The sequence below is a fragment of the Anser anser genome (genome assembly GCF_964211835.1).
Source record: "Anser anser genome assembly, chromosome: 3".
Lineage (NCBI taxonomy): Eukaryota > Metazoa > Chordata > Aves > Anseriformes > Anatidae > Anser > Anser anser.
The window spans coordinates 101,126,954-101,140,458 of NC_139722.1; the positions used below are offsets into that span (position 1 = coordinate 101,126,954).

General features: G+C 36.8%; 1 long non-coding RNA gene across 1 annotated transcript; it reads right to left on the minus strand.

Annotated features, from left to right (window-relative positions):
* Window positions 1-4,563: 4,563 nt before the first annotated feature.
* LOC310896757 lies at window positions 4,564-13,018 on the minus strand. The gene is made up of 3 exons (XR_014581818.1): window positions 12,976-13,018; window positions 11,883-12,070; window positions 4,564-10,821 (listed from the first exon to the last, which is right to left on the minus strand). It is a non-coding gene; the product is annotated as an uncharacterized lncRNA (long non-coding RNA).
* Between the last annotated feature and the right edge of the window lie 487 nt (window positions 13,019-13,505).

A 13,505-nucleotide genomic window follows, 5' to 3' on the forward strand; every position in this document is an offset into this window, starting at 1 on the left:
TCTCCTGTGCAACTAGAGCTGCTAGCTGTGTTCACAATGTCAGTGACCCAAGCAACACGTGCAGGCAGCTGTCTTCTGTCTTCAGCCTTTGGTGAAGGAGGAACCCGAAGGTACATTGAGGAATAGATAGATGAGGTACTAAACAACAGTCCTTGCCTTTGGGTGCCACATGAGACGCACCATAAATTGTCTAATGTACAATCTAGCTTCATATAACCCTTACCGAACTCATGCTTCTTTCTTCCTCTCAGACCCCTCAAAATATGGATAACTGAATGATAACACTGTATATTAGTGGAGACAGTGCCATGTCAAAGGTGGTTTACTGGCCTGTTTTTCTCTGTGTGGCTTCTGATGATAGGGTTATGGTTGAACCCATGAAGTCAGTCCCTTATCTGTACTTTTAGATTCTTTCAATGTTTCAGAGGTCAAAATGAAGGCCTGGTTTTGGCTCCCATAAGCTTAGGTTAGGCAATCCTGTGAACACTTGGGGGTATGTAGGTCCATCGGCTTACTGGTTCCTGACCTACCAAATACGTGATGCAATTCTTGATACTATTGTCACTAGTGTAGCAGTACCTTAAAGCCAGCCGTTTCAGCTTTGTAAATAAATACGGCACAGTTAATGTAGGAGTACAGTGATTGACAAGGCGAGGTGTTTCTTCCTTCTCAGCTTGATAACTTACTTCTAGCTAGTATCTGTCAAAGACTGGCCACAGAATAAACCCTGGAACCACTAAACCAGTCTTGCAGGACCTGGAAATAGGTAGCCTTCTGTGTTTTAAAACTGACTGACTCATTTGCCATTTTTTATGAAGTCAGCTTGTGCCAGCTCTACTGCTTCTTAATCACACTGCTGTTGGGAAATTTTCCTGGCAGAAAAAAACACAGAGAAGAGCACAGCAAATGACAGATATCACCTTGGGCATCATCATCTTTAGGTGGTATCCAACTATGTTCATACCATGAATAGGATGCAATAAGCATAAATACATGTCAATAGCATCTTGTTTATTTGCAGAACAATATGGCACTGGGCATAAAATGCAGTGGGAGGATAAGAACCTTTCTGGGACAGTGTTAGAGGAGGGGGCTCAAGTAGCTGCAAATGAATTTGCAATGTGAATCAACATGAGTCGAGTCCTAAATTGAATCAGAGAGTGATTAGTTCAACAGCATACAAAACACATGTAATCTCTGAAATCTAGTCTGATCCTCTCAAACTTTCCATTGTTTCTGATTCCTCCTTTCATACCTTCAGTTGTGCAAGGATGATTACTGTCTATCTGTTCTTTGGATCATAGAAATAGCCTCATTGATAAGGACTACCAGTCATTTCAAGACAAGTTTCTGTATCACTGGTAACATGCTTCAAAGAGAGCAGCAAGAAACCTTCAAGTGTGCAATTATGGAATAAGAGATACTTCACAGTGATGCTAACTCTGAATGAGGGTTAGATTTTATTTGCTAAATATTTCTTATAAAATAAAATTTCAATCTTGTTCTTCATATTGCTACAGCTCATGCAGAGTGATTAAAAATTCTGATCTCACACGGATGGTTGCAGAGCATGGTTTTGATTAATCAGAAAATTGGTTTAATCATTTGTTGCTAGGAGTAATAAATTAATGCAGATGAAGTCCATAATGCTGTCTGCTGAACTATGAGCCTGATATCACAGACATTTCTATGAATTCATAGGAACTGCTTATGTGAATAAGAATATTCAGCAATATATTTGGTCTGTAAGTCCTCAGTGCTCTGTTTGAAGTGTTTGAGATAGTTTGCTGTTGTATCTGTCCAACATTTAATTTCTTTTTGTATTCACAGATAGTAGGCAAATATTAGGAACTAATGTACCAAGGCATATTAATATTATTAGCTGGCATTTTGAATAATGGAGTCATGATAAAATGCTACATTGGAGATGTACTCTGGACAAAGATAATTGATAATCTACCAACTTTATTCCAATATATTATGACTTTTCTACTGAGATAATAACACTGAAGTCCATGCTTTAAGAATTGATAATCATATATTGGGCGTCAGTGTGAGTAGTCTTTTTGTGTCATTTCAGATACAAACATCAACATAAATAAATTTTTAAAAAATATTTAGAAAAATAAATCTAGATTAAATATTACTTATATGATTGCAAAGTGACCATAAATTATAGAACCTTTATTTACCTTATGCCTATTAAGGCTGAAGACAAGCTGAGAAAATAGAAAATCATACCTAAAAAATGTTCTATCATGAGGAAAGGTTTTTGTTGGCTGAACATGCAATTTGAAAATGAAATTGTAGTCACTGTAAATTCTTATGTTTGCTAAGGTCAGAGATCTTAACTTTGTCATCTGAATAGTGCCCTATTAACAATTTCTTTTTTAATACCAATAATACAAATACCATTGTTTTATTTATTATTTAAAAACAATATATTTGCATGCACACACGAGCACTCTTTCAGACAAAAGTAAATTTCTTAGTTTCTCTCAAGTTCTCTGCAAATGGACTTTGTCTCTTCAGCAAAGGAAGTATTTTGAAGAAAGAGAAATGTAACATAGACAGCTTTTACCTAGATAAAAGTCAGCTGTCAATATGTGAGTACTGACCTCAGAAAACTAATACTAACTGTAGTTATATGTCATGTACCTTTATTCAGAGAGTTCTACATTCCCTGTGATGGGTCAGTTCTGCAGAATAAAAATGGTCAGAAAATCAATAAATAGAAAAAGAAATGAAATAAAAAGTGGACCTCGTTTAGGCAGGATGTTTTCCTCCATCACTGACATAAGCAAGCATTTTATGACTTGTAACTATCTGCCTGTTGCTGAATAAATTTTCTACATACTCTGTGATGACTTTTGATTCAAGAAGAGCAAACAGAGTATAAGATCCATGGTCAGGTCACTCTGAACTGATAATCCTTCATAGATTTTTCATGTACTTCTACATTTAAAATGTAAGACACAATGACATGAGAAAATGATACAAGAATTATCTGAAGTAAAACCTGTTGCATTTCCATATTACGTAGACCTCGGGAATAGTGGAACGTATGAATCTTCACTATTAGTTTCTGACACAAATATTGTCTGATTTACACATTTGAAACATATTTTAAATGTTCTCTGTGCAGGCACAGTGCTCAGCTAAAATCCCTCTCTATAAAGAGGGGAAATTCACCACTACACTAATTCCTACAATGGTTTAACGAGTCTCTTCACTCTATTAATTGTCCCAGGCTATCTCTTCTTAATTTACTCTATCTCAGATGTCCTCATTCAAGTGCTGGCAGCAAGAATTAGAAGTAGCACTTGAGCTACTTGGAGTGACTTGTCCAGCAATGTAGCTAACTGGTACAGCATGCTGGTGAGATCCACTGAACCAAGCTCTCACTTCTACCTCTGTGGGGAAGAGTTTCATCCACCACTTCATTGTAACTTTCTCTGCAGCAGTCCTCCTTCAGTCAATGCCTTAAGCACATTGTACTTAAAGAAGAGAGATTTCTGTGGAGGTATCCGTGCATACTGACAATATCGGACTTCCATCTGTGGAAGGATAACCTTTGGGAAACTAACATTTTAATCAGCTTTAGTACCTGCTTATATTCAAAAGTGTGCATATGTACAAGTGCCACTATATGAGCGGAATATGGGCACAATTTATAACCTGATTTAATTATTTCTAATTAAGTGATAAACAATTTAATTTCTATGGAATTTCTATGGAGAATTCTGTCCCACGTTCTAGAAGTCCTTTGTAACTATCAAGGCGGTAGAAAAGTGTTATTGGTAAAGAAAAATAGTATTCATGAACGAAAACGGTAAAGACAGGCTAAATGACTTAAGTAAGTAAAATTGAAATCAATACCAGAATCAAGACTGGATGCTAAATTGCTGCACTTCAGTCATCCTTTATTCTTTCCAGACAACAATGTTTGTGTCTCTCAATTTCACTTGAACAATTATTCTACGCTGGCAACTTTCTGGCAATTTGACTTTTCTCTGTTGCAGTGGTTTCTGAAACCTCAGTTTCTTTGCACCTGAAGGTTGTTGGTGAGGCAAAGAAATTTGGGCATTTGTGGTACTTAGCAGTTGTTCATATCTCTCAGAAAACATCCTGGTTTTCTAAATTGAGGTGTAACTGGTGCTGACAAACTGTGCATTAACACTGAATGCCAACAGGATGACTTTTCACTGTCCTAATAAAATATTCTTGTTCATCTGACCATATGATCAACCTTCACGTTGCAGATTATAGAAATGGAAGAAATATTGTTAACCCACAAATTTTATTTTTGGTCCAATATTTTACAATGTATGTAGATTCTGGGATGTCAGAGAGATGTCTTTCATCATCTCTGTTTGGAAACCAGTATTTAAATTTGACAGACCTGAAGAAATTAATTTCAAATTCTGGGGAATGGCAAAATTCTACATCTCTTAGAATTAGCAACAGGATGTTGATTTCAATTTACCAGTTATGGAAGATATGTGGGATCAAAAGAGAGAGCTGAACTCAAGTTCTAAGTAATGCATCAAGGATTGAAACACTGGGAAGAATTTGAAAGTACAGTCAACCAAAACAGAAAAATATTTTGATCCTCAATATCCTATTAGAGGACTTTCATTTCCATGCATTGTTTAGTTCACAAGTATCGATGCACTGGATGAGTTTTAAGAAACAGCAGGGGATTTATGGCTTTCTGATTTGTTATTTGGGTCATGAATATAAGAATTTCATTCTAATGTCCTGGAGCCATATCATGCCATTGATTTTTTTTAAGCAGATTTTGCCATTGATTTAAATGGAGAGTTCTGCTTAAAAATCAATGACACAATATGGTCCTGAGACATTAACACATTCAGAATATTGACAGAAAAGGAAAAATAAAACCTATTTTCAAAAGCTCTTTCTCTCAAAATATTTTCTTCTCCCCAGAAGGTCCAGACATTCTACTGTATGCTTTTAAGTTAAACATAAATGTTTTTGAATGTAAGTTAAATATTATATTTATTTTTCTCTAAAAAAAAAACCACACACACAAAAAAAACACATATGACTGGCTTCCAATCTTTTAATCAAATAATTGACTAATCACTCACTGTGGTACAGCTTCACAATCAACACTTCCAGCTAAATTCATCTCCCCTGACCTACTCCTTGCCACTTTTTCTATGCACTTTACTTCAGAAAATGTTCGGTACACCCCATTAAGGAACACTTTAATTCAAGAGAGTCTGGCTGATCAAGAAAAATTAAGCTCCTAATAACAGCAAAATCGAAAGAAATTTGGACAAAATGACTCTCCGCATCACAGATTTTGTTTACTAGTGGGTAATTAATTCTCCACATATGTTGGGAACATCTGTCGCAGTGACCTGCCATCGTATCTGTGAAATGACTGCTGTGCAGCTCCTCCGCAGGTCATTAGCAACACTCGGAAAGGAATCTTCTTCTTTCTACCCCAAATGGGCAGCACTCTCTGGGGTGTCCACATCCCATGATTTGCCCAGGTCTCTGCCACCCTGTTTCTCAACTGCTTCCAGCAACTACTACTTCTCCTTCTGAGTCAAGCAGTGCTCAAAGGAAGCCCCACTGTCTTATAGAAAAGTGTTCAAGAGAGGAAAATAGAATAAAAAAGGAAAAGGAAAAGGAAAAGGAAAAGGAAAAGGAAAAGGAAAAGGAAAAGGAAAAGGAAAAGGAAAAGGAAAAGGAAAAGGAAAAGGAAAAGGAAAAGGAAAAGGAAAAGGAAAAGGAAAAGGAAAAGGAAAAGGAAAAGGAAAAGGAAAAGGAAAAGGAAAGGGAAAGGGAAAGGGAAAGGGAAAGGGAAAGGGAAAGGGAAAGGGAAAGGAAAAGGAAAAGGAAAAGGAAAAGGAAAAGGAAAAGGAAGAGAGAAAGAGAAAGAGAAAGAGAAAGAGAAAGAGAAAGAAAAAGAAAAAGAAAAAGAAAAAGAAAAAGAAAAAGAAAAAGAAAAAGAAAAAGAAAAAGAAAAAGAAAAAGAAAAAGAAAAAGAAAAAGAAAAAGAAAAAGAAAAAGAAAAAGAAAAATGAAAAGGAAAAATGAAAAGGAAAAGGAAAGGGAAAAGGAAAAAGATGAAAGGGATATGGAAAGGGAAAGGGATATGGAAAGGGAAAGGGATATGGAAAGGGACATGGAAAGGGAAAGGGAAAGGAAGATGGATTTCATATTCAGTTGCATCAACCACACACCTCACCTTCATGTAATAGCCTTCTTTTGGGCTAAGAAATCCTCCTAATTTAATGCTTTAGCAGCTAAACTGCCTATTCTGTTTCTACATGTCCAAAGGGCTTTGATGAGTGGGGAAGAGAGAGAGAGCTTTTTTCTCTTTCTGTGCACAGCTTCCTTTTCTGTCTACAGGGATATCAAGATATCAAAATAAGAATGTGCCAAAGGAAGTAAAGAGAGTACAAATTTTCAGGCCTCATCTTCCATGTCTGTATTGAATTATGCTGTAATATCCAAGGGATGAACAGGTACAGGAAATTTTCGCTGATTAGCGAAGTGTGATAACTATGAATACCGATATATTTTCAAATCCCTTCTTTACCATAAGCAAAGCAAAAACCATAATAAACACAAGCACAAAAGGAAAAGTCTAGTATCTGTACTTGAAAACCACATTTAGGTCATATGTTGGCCAAGTACTGCTCATGTGCCAATGCATAATCACATGCTTCAGAGATTTAGACGTTATTTTCAAGGTCATGCAGAGAATATTTTTCTGGTGAGACAAGTTCCCCTCCCTCCCCCCATACCCATAGGGACTAGAATAAGCTGAGGAGGGTGAACACCTGCAGCTCTTCCAAGACACCTGTGTTTACAGTGAATGCCACAGAGCCAACAAATCTTCTTTCACAGGAAACAAAACAAAACAACAAAAGATGCAGACATCAAAGAAAATTAATCTATCTGAGATATCATTATACAGAAAACAAAGCATTTACCATAAGTCTTATGTATCTCTCTCCCTAATATTTCATTACATACAATAATCCCAGCTCCTGCCATTATTAGATTACCTTTACTTTTTAAATTTACATCCACTGAGATTGCTGGATCTCTCTGTTTATTAAAAACAACAACAGAAAGATTTTCTTACTGCTGTTTCAGATAATTGCAGGGAGTAGAAACCCTGTTACTAATATTTCTTCTCAAATTAAGAAAGTACTTTTATAAACATCCTCAAAAGAAAATAAAAGCACTTCTAGTTATATATTTTTTTACTTCTGTGGTAAAGGCTGCTCCATGTGTAGGCTGAAAACAAGCCATGAAGAAGTCATGTAAATCATGGTATATATGTATAACATACATCTCACCATTGAACAAAATTGGTCGTATTTGTTTTTCAAGATACATTATTTGTTTATATGTGTACAAATCACTCCGATGAAATTGTAGCCAGAGCATAAGTCTGGGAATTGGGAGATGGGAACTACTCCTGACTCTGCTGAAAACTACCTGTGTGACCTTGGCAAACATCTTAGGACTCACAGGACTGATGACTGCTTAATGAGATAATCTGCTATGAAAAATGGGGGTGGGGGTATGAGGTAGGAACATATGTGTGTGCATGAAAAGTGCAAGGAGTTTCTGAGGCCAGTAATTACTTAATCAGGCCAGTGTTTTAATAGATTTTGCTACATCTTACATACAGAGTCTGAAATTAACAAAACTGTAGCCCCACAACAGGAAGGGTAAGATGTTATCATCCCTCTCATATAAACAGGAAACCAAGGAACCAAATCACTGAATCAGAGAATAATTTAGGTTGGAAGGGACCTCTAGAGATAATCTAGTCCAAACCCCCTGCCAAGTAGGGTCACCTAATGTATATTCCAAATAATTCATTTATGTGAGTTGCTTGAATGTCCTAAGGTGACCGCTTCTAAGATATTATGTGTGTATGTTTAGAACAAATATATTATTGCTTTCATGTTCTGTTTTGCACATATTTTCTTTTCATATTGAAACAGTGAACAAGTAATAGCCACCTATGACTAGGCAGCTAGGTCTGCACAAGTAGAACACATTGACATCTGCTTAAGATCTCTAAGGAAATTCTATCAAAGTTTTAGAGAAAATGCTTTTGTGTATGCTTTCAAAACTTGGAGACATCATCTTCCAAATGCTGTCTTCCAAAGGACAAGAGCTTATGAGACTCTCTCTAAAGGAGAGTAGGTTTGGACACATCAGTCTGAATATCATGTCTGTCGTCTGCATTCTTACATGTGAAGTCCTAATGGAGATGTAAAGCAAGCCAAGGACAGTGAGCTAGATTATGTGTTTGAAAAAGTATGTGCTTTATAAAACACTGTAATGCTTCAGAAGCAATGCAACAACGAAATTTTTTATCATCCTTTGCTATCAGATAGACATTGAATGTTTCATCTGAACTGACCTTCTGGAAGGAATTTGGAAATATTAAAATCCTGACCAAAAAAAAAAAAAAAAAGGAAAACAAACAAAAAACCAAACAGAACTAATGGATGAACTGCATTACCACAGTTGCCTTTTGGTGACAAAAAAAAAAAAAAAAGTAGGAGGAAGTTCTGAATGAAAAAATGTTTGAGGTGCTTGAGGGAGAACTTGGTCTAGTACGTAAGAAGAGAACAGGCTGCTCAAGAAACTCAGTTGTTGCTTTGTCCGTGGAGAAAAAAATGAAGTTAAATCAATAATCCCTTACAGTAATAGAAATACTGAACCAATTTTCTGTTTGAAGATGTGCAAGTTTTTTTCTTTGGTTTTATCATGGAGACTTGTTAGAAGGGGCATGTATTTTGTTACATTTCTAGCAAGAATAAGGCAATGTGTCTAAGTTCTTCATATGGCACTGGAGCTCAAGGAGATGAATGGAAGAAACACTAAGAAACAAATAAACTATTAGCCAGGCAGGGCTGCTGACAAGTGATTTCAGAACCTGCATGCCCTCTAGAAGAGGACACTGAGACATATTTGTGTACATTTGTTTTGTATCTCTTTGATTGCTATGTCACATGGCACCAGTCATAGCTATATCAAACATATGGTAGTTATAGCAGTATGGTAAGATTCAGAATCACATAAAGGACTGAATCATAAGCAATACTCCCCGTGTGTTTCCACTTAAGACTCTTCAGCAATTGTTTCATTGAGGATCTATTTCATTCTGGATTACAAAAATAATTATGATAGGAAACTGCCTACTAGAATCAGCATAGATGCTCTAGCCACAAGGAACTTTTGAAGGTTAAGCAATATAGGTAAGTCACATCCACATCTCCATCTCTGAGCCCAGTAGCAGAAATAGAAGATGATAAGAGTAGAGGAAAGACAGTGAGCATAATCTCAGCCTTCATCCTTGGAGCTCACAATAAATCTATGCATAAGTAATGTGCTATGTACTGCCTTTATTCCTCTTGTAATCACTGACAGAGGAGACCCTTCTGTTTGCTTTTAACCAAGAGTCTAGAATGCAGCTGACTTTAAAAAAGCCAGATTAGCTTTGGAAAGTAACAGTGTTACAAAGAAGAAAGGTTATCAAAATGGCAATGGTGACCCACAGGCAATGTCTCCACAAACCCTTTCAAAGATAGCCTGAAACACAGATTGATTTTGTCAGAATCTCTTGCATGTTAGAGATATGCAAAAAGACCATGTTTACCCCTGCTTTGTCCTCCTTCCCACTTCTCCACACACACCTCCCACCTCTTTCAAGCTGGAAGAATTTGGGGGGAATTCTTCCAGCGAAAATTTTCAAGGTTTTACTGTCCCCAAATTCTTCCGTTGCATGATTCCCCCCCACACCCTCCAGGGCAGGCCTTGATCCAAACCAATATTATTCACTGAAGAAATTCTGCAGGCTGTAATCTCCAGCTCTCCCAGATGAATAAAACCAGCAGCCAAATATCTGCTGATGGCTTTGCATGTGTAAATCCATAGCAACTTCATTGAAATCAGTTGAATTAGTCTGGCTCAACACCAGTAAAAAAAGAGACACAGATTTGACTTATTAACACAACAGTGGAGAAATTAGTTAGATTATGCTAAGGATTTCTGTGATAAAAACATTTAGTTTTCACTTAACCAGTGCAAAGGTAACAGCATAATTCCCTTAAGGAATGTGCTGAAATAGTAACCTGTATACAAAGAAGAAAAAATCTTAAAGAGGAGTATGCTGTCAGGGAGAGTGATACTAATGCCCAGGAGAGTTGTATATAATTAGCTGTCATCATTTACATGGTTAGTTTCTTCACCACATACAAAATATACATAATTACAGTTCACTTACAAAGGATTAATTTGCTGTGTTCCATATTTTATGAATTTTTATGGCACATAAGTCAGTTACTCTTAAAGTTAAAATCTAGTACAAATTTTCTAGAAAACTTCCAAGCAGCACTATCCTGCAGACTGGAGGGGAAACAGCAATGACTGCCCAATATTGGTCCTAATAATCCTTCTAAGACTCTGTGTTTAGTTATTTAAAACTACATCAAATATTACAGATTTTGCTCTTGAAATGGTAACATTTGAATCAATTGAAAAAATAAAATAAAATTTGGCACTTCATATGTATGTCAAAATTTTAATTCATAAAGATTAATTCAAGATAATTTAGCTATTTCAACTAAAATTAATAGGGAAAAATAAAGTGTTTTGCGTCTTACAAATCTTTAAAAGGTTGTCACTGAGAAGCCATACCAAAATTGGGATTTTCAAAGCCAGTTTTTTGTCAGGAATGGGAATGCAGCCATGTTTGAGAGAGCTGTGAACCTCTGCAAAATGTCAGTTCCTGTATGATCTTATGATCTGCAGAGATAGATAGGTCCTCATGAATCAGATTTGGGAAAACAAACAAACAAACAAACAAACAAACAAACAAACAAAACCTTTCCAAACATTAGAATGGAACCAAATATTTCTGGGCCTGACTACTCCTTCACAACTAGCAAATGAATGTGGTATTCACCAGTTAAATGGATTTTTTCATCTCTTTTATTATGGATTCAGAGTTGTTAACAACTTACTACTGTTATCAGGCACATTGTAAGAAAAAGTGTTAAATACAGGTGAATCATACTCAGAAGCACTAAATAACTTTCACAGTAATGAGGTCTTCAAGTTTTATTTAATACTTGAGCTTTCCTTTAAAAAAAAATTAAAAAAAATCAGATATGCACAAATGTTCCATGACGTTTCAGATCTGGAGTGGGTGGGATTAAATATGGCTGGTGTCTGCATGTTCTGGGGTTCCCAGCCTTAAATGGTGGTACAGGAGGTTGGCCAAATAGAATAACATCCCATAATCCTAAATCCTGTCATGACAAGCTCTGGATCTTCCTTCTGCAGTATTAGAAAGAAAATTTAGCAGCATGGACAACACCAGCTGGCATTTCCTAACTTTGATGCTCCTAATACGTGCCTGCAACACAGACAGTGAGGACAAATCAATGGACTGGCACAGCCTGCCTGCGCTAGGCACAAACTAAGGAGAATGCAGTTGCATTATGTGCACTGACATTTTTAAAGGCTAGAAATTAAATCAACAGAGGAAGAAACTGAATGAAATTCCTCTGTGAGGAAGGAGAAATGCAATAATTTTAGAAGAAATATTAATGAATGTCCTTGACTGTAGTGAGAAACTGTCTCCTTCTTGGCCTATGTATCACTACATTAATGAACGTGAATTTCATACTGTAAGTCTATGGAACAGTATGACTTAAGAATGATTGACTGAAATCAAAACCTCAGTGTTAACATGGCATAAAGTGCCGATTTAGTACAAGTATTCTTGGTTGGCTCAAATTCATTTAACAGTACTTTAAAGGGCTAATATTGTCTTATCAGGCAGTTATACTTACTGTACTTACTTTGCTCTCTCACTTCAAGCGCAAGAGAAAGTATGCTTTATGGCTAATAATGTCTTTTTTAAACTCTTGACATACAAGACAGTCCTTTCTTCCTCATAGCTTAGGCTGTTGGAGAAGCTGAGGTCAAACGAAGGTTGAGATGGCATGCAACAGGGCAGCAGTGCTCTGAGGAGAAGGAAAGGTGAAACCTAGGAAAAAGGAATAAAAGAATAGAAGACAGAGGGCACTTTTACCATGTCAAGACTAGATCTATCATTGATATATGATATATATATATATGTGTGTGTATATGTAAATATATATTTTTCAGCAAAATACTTCTGGGGCATGATCCTAAATGCATTAAAAATGTCAGTTTAGAAACAGTTGTCAGACAAGGCCAGGGACAACGTAGGGAGGAAAAAATCTTAGATGTTTTCATGGATGTTGATCTTCCTAGAAAAATGTTCCCCCGTTATTTCCACACAAAGGGAGAAGAAATCAGTCTAAAATATACCAACGATCTCTGGAAATAATTTTTAGGCTCAGTTTATGGGGGGGGGGGGTGGATATCTCCAGGGAATGAACAAATCTTCCAACATACAATGCAAAGGAAATAGTGTAGAATATGTAACTGGAGCTTCTTTAAAAGAAATTAAAAAATATAAAACCCTTTATGTGCTCATGAAGGAGAATAGGACTCCAGTCTGATTGTTTGCCCCAGAATATGATGCTTAGCCTAGGGGCATTATTCAAATTCCACCCATTGTCTTTTCTACACTCAATGTCCTTCAGATTTCTCAGATCACTTTTAGCTTTGCCCTACACAGTGAATATTGGTGCACTTTCTGTATATATTTGTATGTGAGCTACACAGTTGTTGTGGTTTAACCCGGCTGGCAGCTAAACACCACACAGCCGTTCGCTCACCCTCCCCCCTCCCTCTCTGGGATGGGGGAGAGAAACGGGAAAGTGAAGCCGGTGAGTTGAGATAAAGACAGTTTATTAAGACAGGAATATAATAATAACAATAATAATAATAATAGTGATAATGATAATAGTATTAATAATAATAATGTGTAAGAAACAAGTTATGCACAATGCAATTGCTCACCACTCGCTGACCGATGCCCAGCCTATCCCCGAGCAGCCGGCCCCCCACCCCGGCCAGCCACCCCTATATATTGTTTAGCATGACGTCAGATGGTATGGAATACCCCTTTGGCCAGTTTGGGTCAGCTGTCCTGGGTCTGTCCCCTCCCAGCTCCTGCTGCACCCCTAGCCTGCTCGCTGGCAGGACAGAGCGAGAAGCCGAAAAGTCCTTGGCCTGGTGTAAACACTGCTCTGCAACAATTCAAACATCAGCATGTTATCAGCGCTCTTCTCATCCTAATCCAAAACATAGCACCCTACCAGCTACTATGAGGAAAAATTAACTCTGTCCTAACTGGAACCAGGACAACAGTACAACTGCTTTTAGTTGTGGTGTTACTGATGCATATAGTTAGATTATTATTATTATTATTATTAATAATAATAATAATAAATGTGCTTATTCCTTTATTGGGTTGATCATCAAGTGCTAGTAGCTGTGTTCTTTGGATAGTGATTGAACAACATTGATTTAACTAAATTGACTATCTG